Source organism: Mus caroli, unplaced genomic scaffold (assembly GCF_978045245.1).
Source record: "Mus caroli unplaced genomic scaffold, Mus_caroli_1 scaffold_4, whole genome shotgun sequence".
Taxonomy (NCBI): domain Eukaryota; kingdom Metazoa; phylum Chordata; class Mammalia; order Rodentia; family Muridae; genus Mus; species Mus caroli.
The window spans coordinates 125973913-125990261 of NW_028227259.1; the positions used below are offsets into that span (position 1 = coordinate 125973913).

The 16349-nt window shown below is 44.4% G+C and overlaps 1 protein-coding gene across 7 annotated transcripts in view; it reads left to right on the plus strand.

Moving 5' to 3' along the window:
- Positions 1-16349, plus strand: part of Atxn2 (ataxin 2) — a 102104-nt gene that overhangs the window by 43309 nt on the left and 42446 nt on the right. The window lies entirely within an intron of this gene.

Here is a 16349-nt window from a genome sequence, read left to right on the forward strand (position 1 = left end):
GACAGTTGTTAGCTGCCATCATGTGCTTTGATTTGAACAGGGGTCCTCAGGTAGAGCCGCTAATGCTCTTAACTAAGGCATCTCTCCAGCCCCATGTTCATCTATCTTCACAGATATATGGAAGGCTTAGAATTATCCCTATGCTGTGGGCCAATATGGTTTACGGACTGAGTCAAAGTATCTTCGCTAGAGTCTGTTGAGCTCACACATAGGTAGAACAGGTCATGAGATTCTTTTTCATGAATGTATAGAGCAGGGTGGCTTTGAAATAGCCTCTGAAGAGGAAGCTGGTCCTGAACTCCTGATCCTCCTGCTTCACTTGCCCAGGTGGTGAGAGGACAGGTGATTGTCATTCATCGTTGCTGAAAAGATCAGCTCTTAATGGAAAGTTAGCTTTTTTTTTTTTTTAAAAAAAGCTTTATTTATTTATTATATGTAAGTACACTGTAGCTGTCTTCAGACACTCCAGAAGAGGGCGCCAGATCTCGTTACGGATGGTTGTGAGCCACCATGTGGTTGCTGGGATTTGAACTCTGGACCTTCGGAAGAGCAGTCGGGTGCTCTTACCCACTGAGCCATCTCACCAGCCCGAAAGTTAGCTTTTTAAAAACTAAAATGTTATAGGTTTGTTTTTATTTTTAAAGGATTTTTACACTTTTAGTTTAATTTATGTGTATTAGTGTTTGCCTGCATGTGTGTATGTTTGTGTACAGCGTCCACAGAGGCCAGAGGAGGATGTTGGACCCATTGGAACTGGAGGTAGAGCCTGTTAATAGCCCTGAGGTGGGTCCTGGAAAGGCACTGTGGTCTTTTCTTAGTAGGGCTCTGCTGCAAACAGATTGGGAGCACTTGCTTTTCCTGTGTGCAGCCCGGATGTTCAGCCCTAGTTGGTTTCTTTGTAGCTTCTCTGCTGTATTCAGTAGACTAGCTGCAAGTGTGAGTTTCAGGGATGCTTGTCTTCACTCCCAGGTCTCCTTAAGAGGAGTTTAGGGATCACAAAAGCTGACACTGAGAGTCCGGCTCTTAGGTGAGTTCTGGGGATTCAAATTCAGATCCGCATGTGTACATGGCAAGTACTGTTACTCACTGAGCCGACCTTCTAGCCCTAGAGCACTTGGCTGTGTGTATTTTCTGCATGTGCTTGTGTGCCTCTGTATCCGTGTAAGTCAGAAGTAGATGTTGGATGAGGTTTTGTCCCAACCCCTCTTCTTTCTTCTTTTTGTTTTTTGAGATAGATTCTCTGCCCTAGAACCTATTTAGATTAGGCTGGCCTCGAACTCAGAGATCTGCCTGCTTCTGCCTTCTGAATGCTGGGATTAAAGACGAGTGATTTTCCTCAGTCATGTCCTATCTTATTTTTGGAACAGGGTTTTTACTGAACCTGGAGTTCACTGATTGGCTAGAGTGGGTGGCCTGGGGATTTTCCTGTCTGCATCCCTAGCACCGAGATGACAGTTGTGCAGTATTTTGTGGGTCCTAGTGTTCAAGCTTAGGTCCTCTTGCTTGCTCTGCAAGTGCTTCATCAACTGTGCCTGCCCCTGCCCTATCTTTTCCTATTTTTGCACCTACTTTAAGAGAGCTGGGCGTGGTGGTGCACGCCTTTAATCCCAGCACTCGGCAGAGGCAGGTGGATTTCTGAGTTCAAGGCCAGCCTGGTCTACAGAGTGGGTTCCAGGACAGACAGCCAGGGCTACACAGAGAAACCCTGTCTTGAAAAACCAAAAAAAAAAAAAAAAAAAAAAGAGCGTGTGCTGCTCTTCTTGGAATGGGACTTGTGTCTTAGGCTCTGTTCTTTCCAGTGTGCCTATCTGGTCTGCATTTTTTTTGTTTTGTTTCCCCCCCACACCCATCTTCCCATTGTCCCCTCCAAAGGTCTTCTTACATGCTAACCTCAGCTGTCACTGCCTGTTTCCCAGTCCCTAGTGATTAGTGACCTTCTGTTTGTATTGTATCCTTTGTTTTGATGACCTCCCTATGTGTTGGATCTCTATGGCTTCTCTCTTGTCTCTCATGCTGCCACTTTACTGCTTTGTGCCTTTGTGTGGTCTCAGCCAGCCCAGATAGCAGGTCAGCAGATGGACACAGTAGTACACAAAGTTGGATTGTAACAGCGCTGTGTTTCTTCATTCATGTGTTGGCTGCAGCTGCTGTCCTGTAGAGCTGGAGGTCAGTCCTAATACAGACAGCAGGCCTTGCATATACACCTCATCTGGCCTTTGACAGGGAAGCTTGCCAACCCTCAGCCTAAATCATTCTTCCTTCTGCATTGGAACTATTTAGAGCTGATGTTTTAAAAAAGAGTTACATGCTGTTCTGGTTTGGTGCAATAGCAGAACATGCTTTATGTCTCATCTCATATTCAGCGCCGATACTTGGCTCTAGTATTACATGTATCATCTAATTCAGCTTCTTATTTATGACCACTCCAATTGGAAGCAGCCCAAAGAATCACTTGTGCTTTCTAGATGCCACTTTCAGTAAGAAGTAATGAGCGAGTGGTTTACTGGGAGTGACCTGGAGCGACCACAACTACCTGCCACTCCTCCTCTGCAAATCTCATTCTCCTTTTCTGGCTCTGTGGAAGGAGCAACTAAACCCCATCTTCTGTGTTTCCACACAGCATTCCTACCCCTCCCGATCTTTCATTTGGCTTTTACTTGTTTTAAGTGTGTGTGGTGTGTGTCTCTGTTGTGTGTTGTGTTGTGTTGTGTGTATGTGTTACTGTGTAGAGAGAAGAGGACAACACCTGTGGGCTCTGGGTGTTGGACTTTAGCTTGTTAGCTGTAGGCCATCACCTTGTGCTTTTATACCACTTATTTCTGGACTCCACACTCTTCCTGCTATTGACTCTTTCAATTCTACCTGAAAATTATTCAAGTCCCCTTTCCCTGAAACAAGTCCCTTCCCCGTTCCTCATATATACAGCCCTACTTGAGGCTGTGTGGAGCCTCTATTTCACAGGTCCTTTTGGGCTCTTTCAGATTCTTATGCCACAGTTGAGGCTTTACCAGTGCCTGCATCTCTTTCATAAACACATCATCTCTCTTCTGACTCACTCCTGGCTTGTTTCCCTCCTTTACACTGCTCTCTTACACGCTTGTGCTTGCCTGGCCCCTCCCCAGTGCCCATTTGACCACTCTTAGGCCAGGCTGTAGGAGGATCATGGTCTCCTCATTATAGTCTGAGGTCTTAAATCTGAGTAATGTCTTTATTTTTTATTTTATTTTTCTTAGACAAGACTTTACTCTATAGCCCAGGCTGTCCTTGAATTTGCTGTGAACTCTTTGCAGTTCTCTTGTCTGAGCTTCCTCTCAGTAGTAGGATTACAGGCGTGGACCACTATGGCTTTAATCTTTTAAAAGTCGCATTATCTACCACAGTGTCTTGCTTGGCACATAGTACATGGGCTCATAATGTCTTTGAATTCATAATATTTAATATCCTAGAGCTTTTTTTTTTCCTCCAAGAAAGGGTTTCTCTGTAGCCCTGGCTGTCCTGGAACTCATTCTGTAGACCAGGCTGGCCTTGAACTCAGAAATCCACCTGCCTTTGCCTCCCAAGTGCTAAAAGCGTGCGCCACCACCGGCCGGCTATCCTAAAGCATTTTTAAAGAACTACAATTCTATATGAAGTCTAGGAAATTAGGGCTGGAGAGATGATTCAGTGACCTTTAGTGCATGCTGGACCACCACAAAGGCCCTGGATCTCTACACTGGTATAACAAGCCAGGTGTGGTCCAGCTCTGTAGGGTGAGACAGGAGGATTGCTGGAGCTTGCTGGCCTCCAGCCTACTGGAGAAAATGCCAAGTCCAAGATGTAGGGAGGAACTCTGTATCAGAGGAGGAGGCTGCGTGACAGGATGAACGACACTGCACTGCCTGCTTTCCAGTGCAGATTGTGCACCTCCTTACACGTGCTCGCACACGTACACCCCTAAAGTAAATGAAACAAGCCAAAGATGGCTACAAATGTCTTGCCGTGTTCCTGTCCCTCTGCTTATGGCTCTGGACAGCTCGGCGAGATGTAGAGATTCTTCGGAGTTCTTTTGAGAACCTCTGTGAAGCTTCCTCCCTCTAGGGAACTACAGACAAACTTGTGCGTTTAAATACCACTTGACAAATACAGACACTTGTGGAAATAGACACACAAATGGAAAGCATTTGCTAAAGTTACTTTCAGACATTCAGAAAATACAGAACTTAACTTCTGTATTTTTATACATATGCCCACATGTTGTGTGACAGCCTTCTGGGGTGACATAACACATCAACAGACCATGGCAATGACTGTCGCAGCGCTGTGAGGTTCATGAACTAATGAGTTTAATTGAGATTCCTAGGAGTGAGAAGTTACTTAAAAGGATTAGGGGTAACTCAGAAAAGCAGCTCTATGCCAACATGTGTAATAACATGAATATAATAACATGTGAATACTGCAGCCTTGGAGCCTTCTGTGTAGCTTGCAGGCAGGTTTGCTTGTCAGTCTCTGTCCTTAGCAGCTTTTTACTTCTTTTTATACTGTTAGTAGGGCCCCCAGGAATCTTGCAAGTCCTCATCCCTGTTCCTCCCCCCATGTATAACCATCGTAGTAAACATTCTATCTCCAAAGAGACACCATGACCACGGCAGCTCTTATAAAAGAAAGTGAATATTTAATTGGAGTTTGCTTATAGTTTCAGAAGTTTAGTCGATTATCATCATGGTGGGGAACATGGCAACGCTCAGGCAGACCTGGTGCCAAAGAAGTAGCTAAGAGTTCTGCTTCAGGATCTAGTAGCAGCAGGTGAGGGCTGACACTAGGCCTGGCTTGGGCCCATCCCCACATGACCTTCTGTTCACTGGTCTGTGAGAACCTCATTTCCTCTGGAGGGGATGTTGGCAGGTGTAGAAAACCTGCTGTATAACAGCAGGTCAGAGCATTAAAAACAAGAAAGGAGTTTTGCTGGGCCTGGTAGTGCCTACCCAGAAGGCGAGGCAGGAGGGTTAAGACTGCTGTTTAGTACTAGTAAAAGTAAGCCCTGGGCTGGTGAGATGGCTCAGTGGGTAAGAGCACCCGACTGCTCTTCCGAAGGTCAGGAGTTCAAATCCCAGCAACCACATGGTGGCTCACAACCATCTGTAACAAAATCTGACTCCCTCTTCTGGAGTGTCTGAGGACGGCTACAGTGTACTTACATAACAAATAAATAAATAAATAAATAAATAAATAAATAAATAAATAAATCAATCTTTAAAAAAAAAAAAAAAGTAAGCCCTGATTGATTTCTTACATATTTCACTTTTAAAAAGTTACATTTACTTTAATCCCAGCACTTGGGAGGCAGAGGCAGGCAAATTTCTGAGTTCGAGGCCAGCCTGGTCTACAGAGTGAGTTCCAGGGCAGCCAGGAGTACACAGAGAAACCCTGTCTCAAAAAACCAAAAAAAAAAAAAAATTAATTTATCTATTATATATGTGGGCCTGGGTGCTGTGGTATCTGTATAGATGTCAGAGATAGCCTATGGGAACCAATTCTCTATTGTGTTAGTGCCCTGCAGCAATAAAAGTTTCATTGTGTGGTGGTCGGTAGCTTTACACTGAGCCATTTTAGTGGGCTGTGTGTCTGTGTGGTCCCCCACCCCATGGGCTCTCCCGTATTCCCGGCTGCTGGCTCTGTAGCCAAGGATGATCCTGACTCTGTAGCCAATGATGGACATGCGGGAGTCCAGCCGAGGGCTGGCTGTATGGCAGACAGGACTTTGCTAGCTCAGCACTAGCCGCTTTCCTTTCCCTGACTGGGTCAGTACCCAGCTTGCAAAAGTCAATGCTAAATAAATACAAACATTATTAAAGTAGATTTGATCATTTGAAGATTTTGTAATGCTTTTTGTGGTCGGTTCTTAGTGATCTCAAGTATGCTGATGTGATGCTAAAGGCTCTGTACTTCCATGTATTAACAAAGAGAAGAAGAAGATGTTTTCTTTCATAGCAACATGCCTTCCCAGACATGAAAGTGCTGTAGAGTTCAGTGTTTGTAGTGACAGAGAATAGAAAACCCCAGACAGGCTCGGTTCATGTCTAAGTGTGCATGTGCGCAGTAAAGGTAAGGCTTCAATCGAGAGAAGCATGCCATTGGCCAGCAGCATTTGGATAGCATTTAGGAGAGGTTAGCTTTCTTTTTCCCATGAGTTCAGCACAGTATAGTGTAAAACAGCAGTGAGCTGCAAACATGTGCTGCTACATCCCTGGCATTTGAGTTATTTGAGAGAGAAGAGCCTTATGGGCATGTGCTTGGTTGGTTGACATGTTGGGAAGAGAGACCCTTAGTGAAGAGTATCTTTCATCACTTTGGCCCTTGGACAACTGTATAGGACTTTTTGGTTTTTTCTATTTTTTTATTGCTGACTGGAGGGGGATCAATCCCTCTCTGTGTAGGTACGACCTCTGGACAGGAGGCTGGAAGCAAAGCAGCAAGTGGCATTCCACCAAGGTGTCTGCTTCAAGCTCCTTCTTTGAATTCCTACCTCAGCTTTCCTATGATCTGTGGGAGGAACCAAGACAGTTTTAAGTAGCAAATTGTATTTTTTAAAGAAAACAGCATGTTGGTGTTTGCTCTTTCATATTGATTCTTTCCAGATACTGTTTAAAATGGTTCCTACATCAAGTCCTAAAAGGAATATGGGAGAAGATAAGATGTCTCAGTTGATGAAGGCATACAGTACCAAGCCTGGTGACCCGAGTTCTGTCCCTGAGACTTACACGGTAGAGAGAGAGGTGTGCTTCAGGGCACATATGTTCACCTGCTCTCACTGCTGCCGTATACATGCATAAGCTTAAAGCTTATTTTATTTTATTGTGGATAAAATGATTTGGTTGGTGCCAGTTGATTGCTTTGCTTCTTCTGGCCCTAAGCTTATAGGATCTTCTGTTTTTTAACCCAGTCAGGTGGCAGCTGCAGAAGGCCCTCCGTTTCCTTAGAGCGGAGTGCCTGAGGTGCTTCCTCAGGCTGCCTGCCCTGTGTTCGGAGTGCAGTGCTGCTGCTGTCGAGCTATGCCTTTTTTAAAAAAAATGTTTTTTATTTTTAGATTTATTGTGTATAAGTTTGTGCTCCTGTATGAGGCCAGTGTGGACTCTCCTGGAGCTAGAGTTAGAGGAGGTTGTGAAACTGTCAGATGTGGCCGTGGGAACCGAGCTCATGCCCTCTGAAAGTGTACCAGGTATTCTCCACTACTGAACCGTGTCTCCAGCTCCTGGCCCTGAACTTTGGAAGCTAGTATCCCACACCAAGGTCTGTGTTTCCACCAATCCTGGTCGCTTCTTTCCTAGACCGCTTATCTCTTCATTGTGTGATCACAATAAAAGAATAAGTGTTGTTCTGGCCAATATTATTATGTTGTAATCTAAGGATCAAGGCATTTTCCTCCTGGTTGTGAATGGATCTTGGCAAGAGAAGGATCCACTATTTCTCCTCATGGGGTTTGGTTAGTTTCCTGTTGCTATGATGAACCTGATAGAAACAGCGTACAGGGGGATTATTTAGCCTGAGTCATGGTTTCAGAGCCTATAGAATATGGTTCTTTGGTTCTGTGAACTTTGAAGAGCAGTAGGTTGTACGGTGGTTGAGGGTCTCACCTCAAGGAGGCAGAAGGAAAGCAAAAGGCACCAACCAGGGCAACATGTATTGTAGGTCAAGGACAGAAGCCCCGTGACCTCTAATTAAGCACCACCTCCAGGTAACGCCACCGTACTGTAAATACATCAGGGCTAACTGGTTAACTTCTAGCCCTCAGGAGAGAACTCTCTCTGGAAATGGACTTGCAGACCTAACAGAGATACTTACTAACCACAATGGTATTTCTTAGTTTAGTCAGTTCATTATGGAGACAAACCACGGTGCTGTCAGAAGCTATCCCATTTGAGTCTGTACACCTATAATCCTGTCAATTTCTGCATGCCAAAATGTCATTTCCCCAGTGTTGTTTGTGTTTGCTACAAAATTTGCTTTCATGTGTTTATCATTTTAAGAAATTAGTCATTTGAAGCTTGTTTTGAAGTTTTTGTTTTGGGAACAGGTCTGTGCTGTGCAGATTAGGGTGACCTAGGGCTGTAGTTCCTTCCCTGTCGTCTGCAGGGTGCTGGGACATGCTCACTGCCATCCATGCCCTGCAATTAGTCATTCTTGCTTCCTTCCCTTCCCTCCCCTCCCCATCCCTCCCCCATCCCTCCCCCTCCCCATCTCTCCCCCTCCCCTCCCCTCCCCTCCCCTCCTTTTCTCTTCTCTTCTCTTCTCTTCTTGAAATTAGATATTGTGTTATGTATGTAAGTATACTGTAGCTGTCTTCAGACACACCAGAAGGGGGGCATCAGATCCCATCACAGATGGTTGTGAGCCACCATATGGTTGCTGGGAATTGAACTCAGAACCTCTAGAGGAGCAGTCAGTGCTCTTAACCATCTCAGTGCACTGAGCTATCTCTCCAGCCCCTCTTGTTTGAGTTTTGATTCTCCAGACAGCGTTTCTGTGGCTTTCTTGAACTCACTCTGTACACCAGGCTGGCCTTGAGCTTGACCAGCTTTTTAAATTAATTTTTATTTACTTTAGCAAAAATTATTACCACCCCCCCCAATAAAGTCCCATCCACTTGTTTTTCTTTATTTCCTTACCTATGAAAGTTTAGCCTGTGAAGGTTTTTATTCCTGACCTTTTGTGGTTTGTATGCTTACGGTTTTATTTATGTGAGACAAGGTCTCATTCTCTAGCCCTGACTGGCCTGGAACATGATGCTATGTAGGCCAGGCTGCACTCAAACTCACAGAGTTCTCTCTGTCTGCCTCTCTGCCTCCCAAGTGCTGGAATTAAAGGTATGTGTCATCATACCTAGGTATTTTACCTTATCTTATTTGATTTGATTTTGAGGTAGGACCTGTGTGCAGTCCCAGCTGTCCTGGAACTCACTAAGTAGATTAGACTGAGCTGTTTTTATATATGCATATATGGTTTATTTGTGTCTACTACATGTGTAGATTTTCACAGAGGCCAGAAGAGAGCATTGGCTCCTCTGGAGCTGAAGTTACAAGAGGTTGTGGGTTTCTTTGTGAGTACTGGGATCTGAACTTGGTCTTTTGGAAGAGAAACACTCTTACCAGCTGAGCCTCACTCTCAAGCCCCGGAACTGATTGAGCTTGTGGCGGATTTTAACTTGACGGTTGATGTGGATATGTCACGTCAAGCATCCTCTGCTATAGAGACTGTCCTTGTAGGGAAGTGACTTAGTGCCTTTCCTGACAGTGATGCTACCAGAAGTCAAGATGTGTGGCAGCTGTGGAGGAGACCGAGTGGTTAAGAGCACCTGCTCAATCTTGCAGAAAACCCAGATCTGTTACCAGTATTCAAAAGGGGTTCATACCTCTCTAACTCCAGTTCCAGGGGAGCTGATGTCCTCTTCTAGGCTCTGCAGGTGCTGCAGGCATACATGAGGGCAAAACACTCAAACATATAAAATTAAATCTTTAAAAAATGATATATGAATTTCTGATTATATTTTGTTGTGCCTTGTATCTGATTCTGTCCAGAGCTGTGGTGTCTTGTTACTGTGCCAGTGTAGTAAGTTGAAATTTTTATGGATTTATTTTACATGAATGAGTTTGCCTGTGTATGCAGACTTTGTGTCCTTGAGGTCAGAAGAGGGCATTGATATCTGGAACTAGTTATAGATGACAGTCTCTATGTGGGTGCTGGGATTGAACCCAGGCCTCTGAAAGAGAAACAAGTACTGCTCCTCAAAATAGATACTCTCAAGTTTTTTGAGATAGGGTCTCACTGTGTAGCTCTGGCTGGGCTTGAATTCAATGATGTTCCTCCACTACCACCACCATGAAGGCAGTGGCTCCCACACCTGGCAAGGACTTCATATTATGCTCTTCTTTAGGGATAGACTTCCAGAATGACTTCTTGTCAACGTTCCTTCCCGTTATTCTTCAGCCTTGATGGCCTTCTTGAGCTTATCTCATCTGCCCTGTTTGTCCTTGGGTTTGCTTTCTACAAAAGCCCATGCACCGCAGAGGGTGGTAGACACTCTTTCAGAACCAGATTACGCCTTTGCTCTTCAGTCCTGAGCTTTTTGCTCACCCGAGTTGCTCTTCAGCTGGATACTTTACTATTAGTTTGCTGGGCTGCACTTGATGCAGTTGACATGGTTTCTGTGGGCTGAGGAGAATGAGGGTTTCCTGGCACCCAAGGCAGCTTTTTCTTGTGACTCCTGAGGCACTTGAGGAGATGGTTGGAGAAGCCGTGGTCTACTGGGGGTGTAGCAAGCTTTCCTAGGCTGTAACAGTGTCCCTCTCTAGTCCTTATTGCATAATCATTCCTCCAGATGAGTTCCTAATCCTCGGAATCAAGCCAATAGCAGTCATTTATTATTTTTTTATAGGCATATCGATACAGACAAAGATTACATTTTGTTTAACATTCAGTTCTGGGAAACAAAAGAAATCTAAAAACGATATTTTTCAGTAGCATCATATTTAAGCATATTTTTTGTGGTTGCAGATCATTTCTAGTCATCTTGATGCACTTTTTAGAAGGACTGATTTAATGTTTTGATCTATGTCTTTGTTTTTGCTTGCAGGCCTCTATATACAGCATGTGCATTGCTAGTACCCATAGAGGCCAGCAGAGGGGGTTAGATCCCCTAACTGGAGTTAACATAAGATTGTGAGCTGTCCCATGAGAACAGTGCATGCTCCTAACTGCTGAGCCATCTCTCCTTCCCCATAATACACTTTAGACAATAAAAACTCTAAAGCCTTAGATTTGACAAGTAATAGGCTTAGCACATGTAATTCTTTCTTTACTGAGAAGCATTCTAGCATAAGTAAATTGTGCCTAGCGATTTGAGCTATTTGACTTTTCCTTTGTGTATGTGTACATATGTTGTGGGGGTGGCCTTTAAACTACAGCCGTGCATTCAGTGCATCCACTGTGAAGGAATGCACTGTGAAAGTAGCCTAGCTGCTTCTTCGTTTGGAGTCCTAGGATTACAAGATCCCCTCAAGATCATTTATATGCAACCCCTTCTAGAGCATGCTGGGGAAATGACCCTTTGGCAGCCACCACGGGTGGGTTAGACATCCCCTCTAGGTGTCAGTGCCCTGGAGGCAGTTAGACGTGATTCTCTGAAAATGTAGCATCCTGTCATATTGTGGTTGGCAGTTTGTTGTCTTGACTTTCTGTTTATACTTGGTATTTGGGGGTGGCTCTTTGTTTCTGCTATTTGCTGTGGTACCTGTCCTGCTCCCCAGAAAGTTTTGACACATTGGTGTCCACAGTATTGTTTGTTAGGGTGATGTCTCTATCTGCTAGTGGGTCCAGGTAGCCATTCAGAATTTCCTTTAGTGCAAAGATCTTTAAAGATGAGCTGGGACTCAGAATTGTTCCCAGAGAGGCCTGGCTTCCTGTCCCACCTGGCCTCAGTGAGAGAGAGTCAGAGATAGCCTGGGGCTTGGTTTTTATTTTGATACCTTAGTTCTTTCTGTTTCTCTGCTTTAAAGTTTCCAGTTGAAGGAACAACTATGGTCTATGATGGGACTCCCCAGAGCCCTGCATTTTGTGGTTATGCGTTGATGATGATCTCCAGTGTGTAAAACAAACTGTTTCCTGACATTTAATCAGGTAAATGGTAAATGTGTTATGTTCAGTGGGCTTAGTCATTCAGAATGGATGGTATTTGCTATTGGCCTTTTTTCCCCCAGACAAAACAGGTGCTGTTATGCAGAACAGAGCTGTGTATTTCTGGCATGCACTGTGTTGTGGTTAGGGACTTGATGCAAGTTTTCAGTGACATGTGTGGCAGAGATCGGTTTTCCATATAACCTGTTTGTTTTGTTTCCAGCAGAGCAGTATCTCACTAGGCACATTACCCTTCAACATCTTGTGTAGCAGCTTACACAGGACCACAGCCATCATATTCCTCACGACACTGCTCTTCTGGTCTCCTGCCATCCTGTGTTTCTTTTCTTGGTTGTTTTTGTTTTATTTTTAAGATGTATTTGATTCTTTTATGTAATGAATTAATTAATCAGTTAATTTAATGTATGCGAGTATACTGTACCTGTCCTCAGACACACCAGAAGAGGGCATCAGATCCCATTACAGATGGTGTGAGCCACCATATGGTTGCTGGGAATTGAACTCAGGACCTCTGGAAGAGCAGTCAGTGCTCTTAACCACTAACCTATGTTTTTAGCCCCAAAGTTAACCCATTAAACCTCACCCACCCAAGGACCAGGTAACTTCCTAGAATTCTGGGGATTGTACAAATGGAAAAGTATGGTGGCCATATGGGTTTGCCCTTTAAAGTTCCTACAACATATGTCTCAGGGCCACTCAACTGGGAAGAGATCCTGACCAAAGTCATTCCTGGTCAGTATTTGAATACATTTGGCTCAAAAGTGTGGAACTGGTTTTCCTATTTTAAATCTCAAGATTAACATTTGGAGGCCTCAGTGAGATAAGAAAGGCCTTTCCACCCCAAATTCTGGAGCTAGGATTTCACTCTGGCTTCCCTACCACCTGCCTCACCCCCGTGTTCATGCTGGGAAAAATATAATAGCAAGCATTTTTTATGGTAAGTCATAGAAGCAAAGGGAGACATCCCACAACAGTTTCTGTGGCCTTGGCTGTTCTAGAATTAGACCATGTTGGCATCAAACTCAGATTTTGCCTGCCTTTGCCTCCATCTCCTGAGTGCTCGGGTTAACATCATGTCCCACCACTGCCAGGCTTTATTTTAAATTATATATATATATATATGTGTGGTATGTGCACGTGCTCATGAGTGCCCACGTAAGACTATAAGTTACGTTAACAGGTGGTTGTAAGCCATCCAACATTGGTGTTGGGAATTGGGTGTGGGTTATCTGGAAGAGCAGTATGTGCTGCTGTTAACTGCTTGAGGCATCTCTAGTCCCTTGAAGATTTGCTTGTTTGGGCGACAAGATCTTACTTATCATGGGCTGACTTGGGAGTTTTTATGTAGCTGAGCATGACTTTTAACTTCCATTTCTCCTGTCCTCACCGGATACATACTGGGGATGGTAGACATTGTGCTGTTATGCCCAGGGTACTTCAGTATTTTGTAACAGAAAAGAGAGGCCGTTTGTATGCCCTTACACTTGCCTGTGTACTGTGTATACTTGTGATGAGGGGCTTGAAAATAGAGCCTTGTGCAGGACAGCCATGCATTCTGCTCCTCAGCCATCCCCGATTCCTGTCTGTTCTGTTCAGTCTGGTCCTCCTTCAGCTTCAGCCCTTTGCTGTTTTTAATTAACCAGGCATGGTGGCACAGGCATGCTGAGGCAGGAGAATTGCCATATGTTACAGTTTAGCCTAGGTCACATACTGAGTTTGAGGTCATTCTAGGCTGTTACAGAATGAGCTCCAATCTCAAGAACAAACTCAGCTGGATGGTAGTAGCACATACCAGCACTTAGTAGGCAAGAGGCAGTCAGATCTCTGGGTTCAAGGCCAGCCTGGTCCTCAGATCAAGTTACAGGCTAGACAGAGAAACCCTATGTCTAGAGAGAGGAAAAAACACCCCAAAACACACTCCTGATTCTATGTGAGCACTCAGTTACCGTGTGTGATTTCCCTTTCTTTATGCATGTAGTGGGGGAAATGAAGCAGGCTGACTAAAAATGCCCTCTTAACAGCCTACAGTGTAGACAGTGAGAGGAGCCTGATCTGGGAAATCTTTTGGCCCACTCACTCCTCCATAGCTATCTCCTGAATAGGCTGCTATCTTGTCTTGCTCAGGATCAGAACACAATACAGTAGGTAAAAGTTTGTGGGTTGGTTTTTGTAGGGTTATTTTTTTGTTTGGTCTCTTCTCCCCTCCCCGCCCCCAACCCTCACAGTGGTATCTTTGTGTGGCGTGAAATACTAAAAATGCAATCTATGATATTCCAGCTGGCCCCGGCCGGCCTTGTTCTCATCTTTGGCAAACTCTCTGATGTGGAGCTCTGAAATCTTGCCACAGGACTTGCTAAGTTCCCACTGGTGGGTCCCTACCACACCAGCTCCACTCTTCCAAATTCCCACGGCCTTTTGGGGTGCACTTCTTGCAAGCCCATGCTTTACAGCCCCTACCTTTCTTTCTGGAACCCAGTTGAGTTGCCATGTGAAGGAAAACACCACACAAACTTAGTTCAGGATCAACAGGTAATTCAGTTGCTGGGCACAACAACTAGAATCCTAATCTTGTAAGCCATATTAAATATAAATCACCATCTAAATGGGGGCCACTTGTAGCTACATCTTGTCCTCCCACTGTCCCTGTCCTAAAGCCCTCTTGGGGAAGCTGAATTAACATCAAAATACAAACAGCATCAGGGCTATCCACAACACTTTTGAGAGGAGCTTTTGGTTTATCCTACAACTGCTGACATTTTTATAGACCTCCCCCATAACAAGAAAAGGTCCATTTAGGCCAGCTGTGGTAGACATCTATATTCCCTAAGTCTGAAGATGGATAATCATAGGGTTGTAGGCTGTTGTACCAGACTATTTATTTGACAAAGTTCTGTCTCCAAAAAAGGAATATAATTTGTGTGGCTGAGAGACAGTCTTCTATGCTTTTAACTTTTATGATAATGTCTTCCTTTCCTATGTTCCTTTTTCTGTCTGTGTCTGTGTCTGTCTGCCCTCCTCCTCCCTCTCTCTCTCCCTTCCTCTTTCTTTTTAAGGTAGGGTCTTATTGTATGTATTGTACCATAGTGAACCTCCTACCCAAGCCTCCCTGTTTGGGGGCTCAGCTCCCAGCTTTGAGTTCTAACTTCCTGAATTAGAATGTTAGTTTTTTTATACTGAGTTTGTGTTTATGTAGATGTTTTACTCACTTAAATTCCTGCTTTTGCAACACTGGTGATTAACATGGTAACAGGATTTTGTTTTTGAACTTGTTGCAGCTTTTGTGTAGAGATGAGTCTGAATGACTCAAAGTGCCCTGTAATCTACTTCTGTGGTTTTGGTTCCTTGTAGTTGAAGAGATCTCAGGATCCTAACAAATACTTGTTTGCCATTATTATCGGAATCACTCCTCTTCCTGAAGGTATACAAGAGTAAATTCAATTGATTGTTCAATCAGACTCACTCTCTCTTTTTTTTTAAAGAATAAATTTATTTCATGAATACGAGTACACTATAGCTGTCTTCAGACACACCAGAAGAGGCCATCAGATCCCAGCCCCAGTAAACCTTTTAAAAATTGATTTACCGGCTGGAGAGATGGCTCAGCAGTTAAGAGCACTGACTGCTCTTCCAGAGGTCCTGAGTTCAATTCCCAGCAACCACGTGGTGGCTCACAACCATCTGTAATGGGATCTGATGGCCTCTTCTGGGGTGTCTGAAGTCAGCTGCAGTGTACTTATATACATGAAATAAATTAAAAAAAATTTTGCTCAAGTGTATCTTGATCTGAGTGCAGGTGTCTGCAGGAAACAGAAAAGTACGTCAGATCTCCTGGACTTGACGAGTCTCCCAGTATAGGTGCTGAGAGCCGAAGCTGGATCCTGCAAGAGCAGGGCCACCAGCTCCACAACTTAATTTTTACCAATAGTTGATAGAGCTGTCAGATGATGTAGGATAGGGCTTGAGTCAAGCTAGCAGGAAGTAATGAGGCTGACTAGTTAGGGCTGTTTGTAGCTTCCAGTTGCTGGGGGGTTGGGACATGAGCAACATCTTATGCTCTGCAAAATGCTTTATCCCGAGTGCAGTTCCATTCTACTGTTGCTCAGAGGCCTGTGTGTACTCTCTGTCCTTATCATTGATGTAGCAGGAGACATCTGCTGGTGAGGCCTCGTATGTATGGTGCACATTCATGTCTATTTGCCCCTCATTTGGGAAGACAGGTGGTTAGGGCTACCTAGCCATGCAGTGCTCTGCTTAAAACTTTCCACCCACATGTCTTACTTTGGCAATACCTTGATCCTTGGTGATACTAATACATAGCAGTGTCAGATCAAACCCCTTGAGTAGTCACTTTTATGGAATAATTCTACAGCTTAATGGTATTTTATTCTCCTACTCTTTGCAGTAACTTGTAGTAAGGGTCAGGGTTCAAAAATTTGGGAGCTTATGGTCTTTGGCAGAGCAGGTCAGAAACATTACTGTGCTAGATGTGTGACCATGAGCATTCCTGATGCTGTTCAGCTCTTTAACTCCCAGCTGTAGAGCAGTAAGGTCAGCTGAGCATGTAAGTGCCAAACATTTTCATAAGCTAGACTCCTCAAGGGATATTACAAGGCGTGGGATTGGGTGCATGTCCGTGAGCCTGGGCTCCTAGAAGTATCCATGAGGCTGCCGGAGACAGCAGC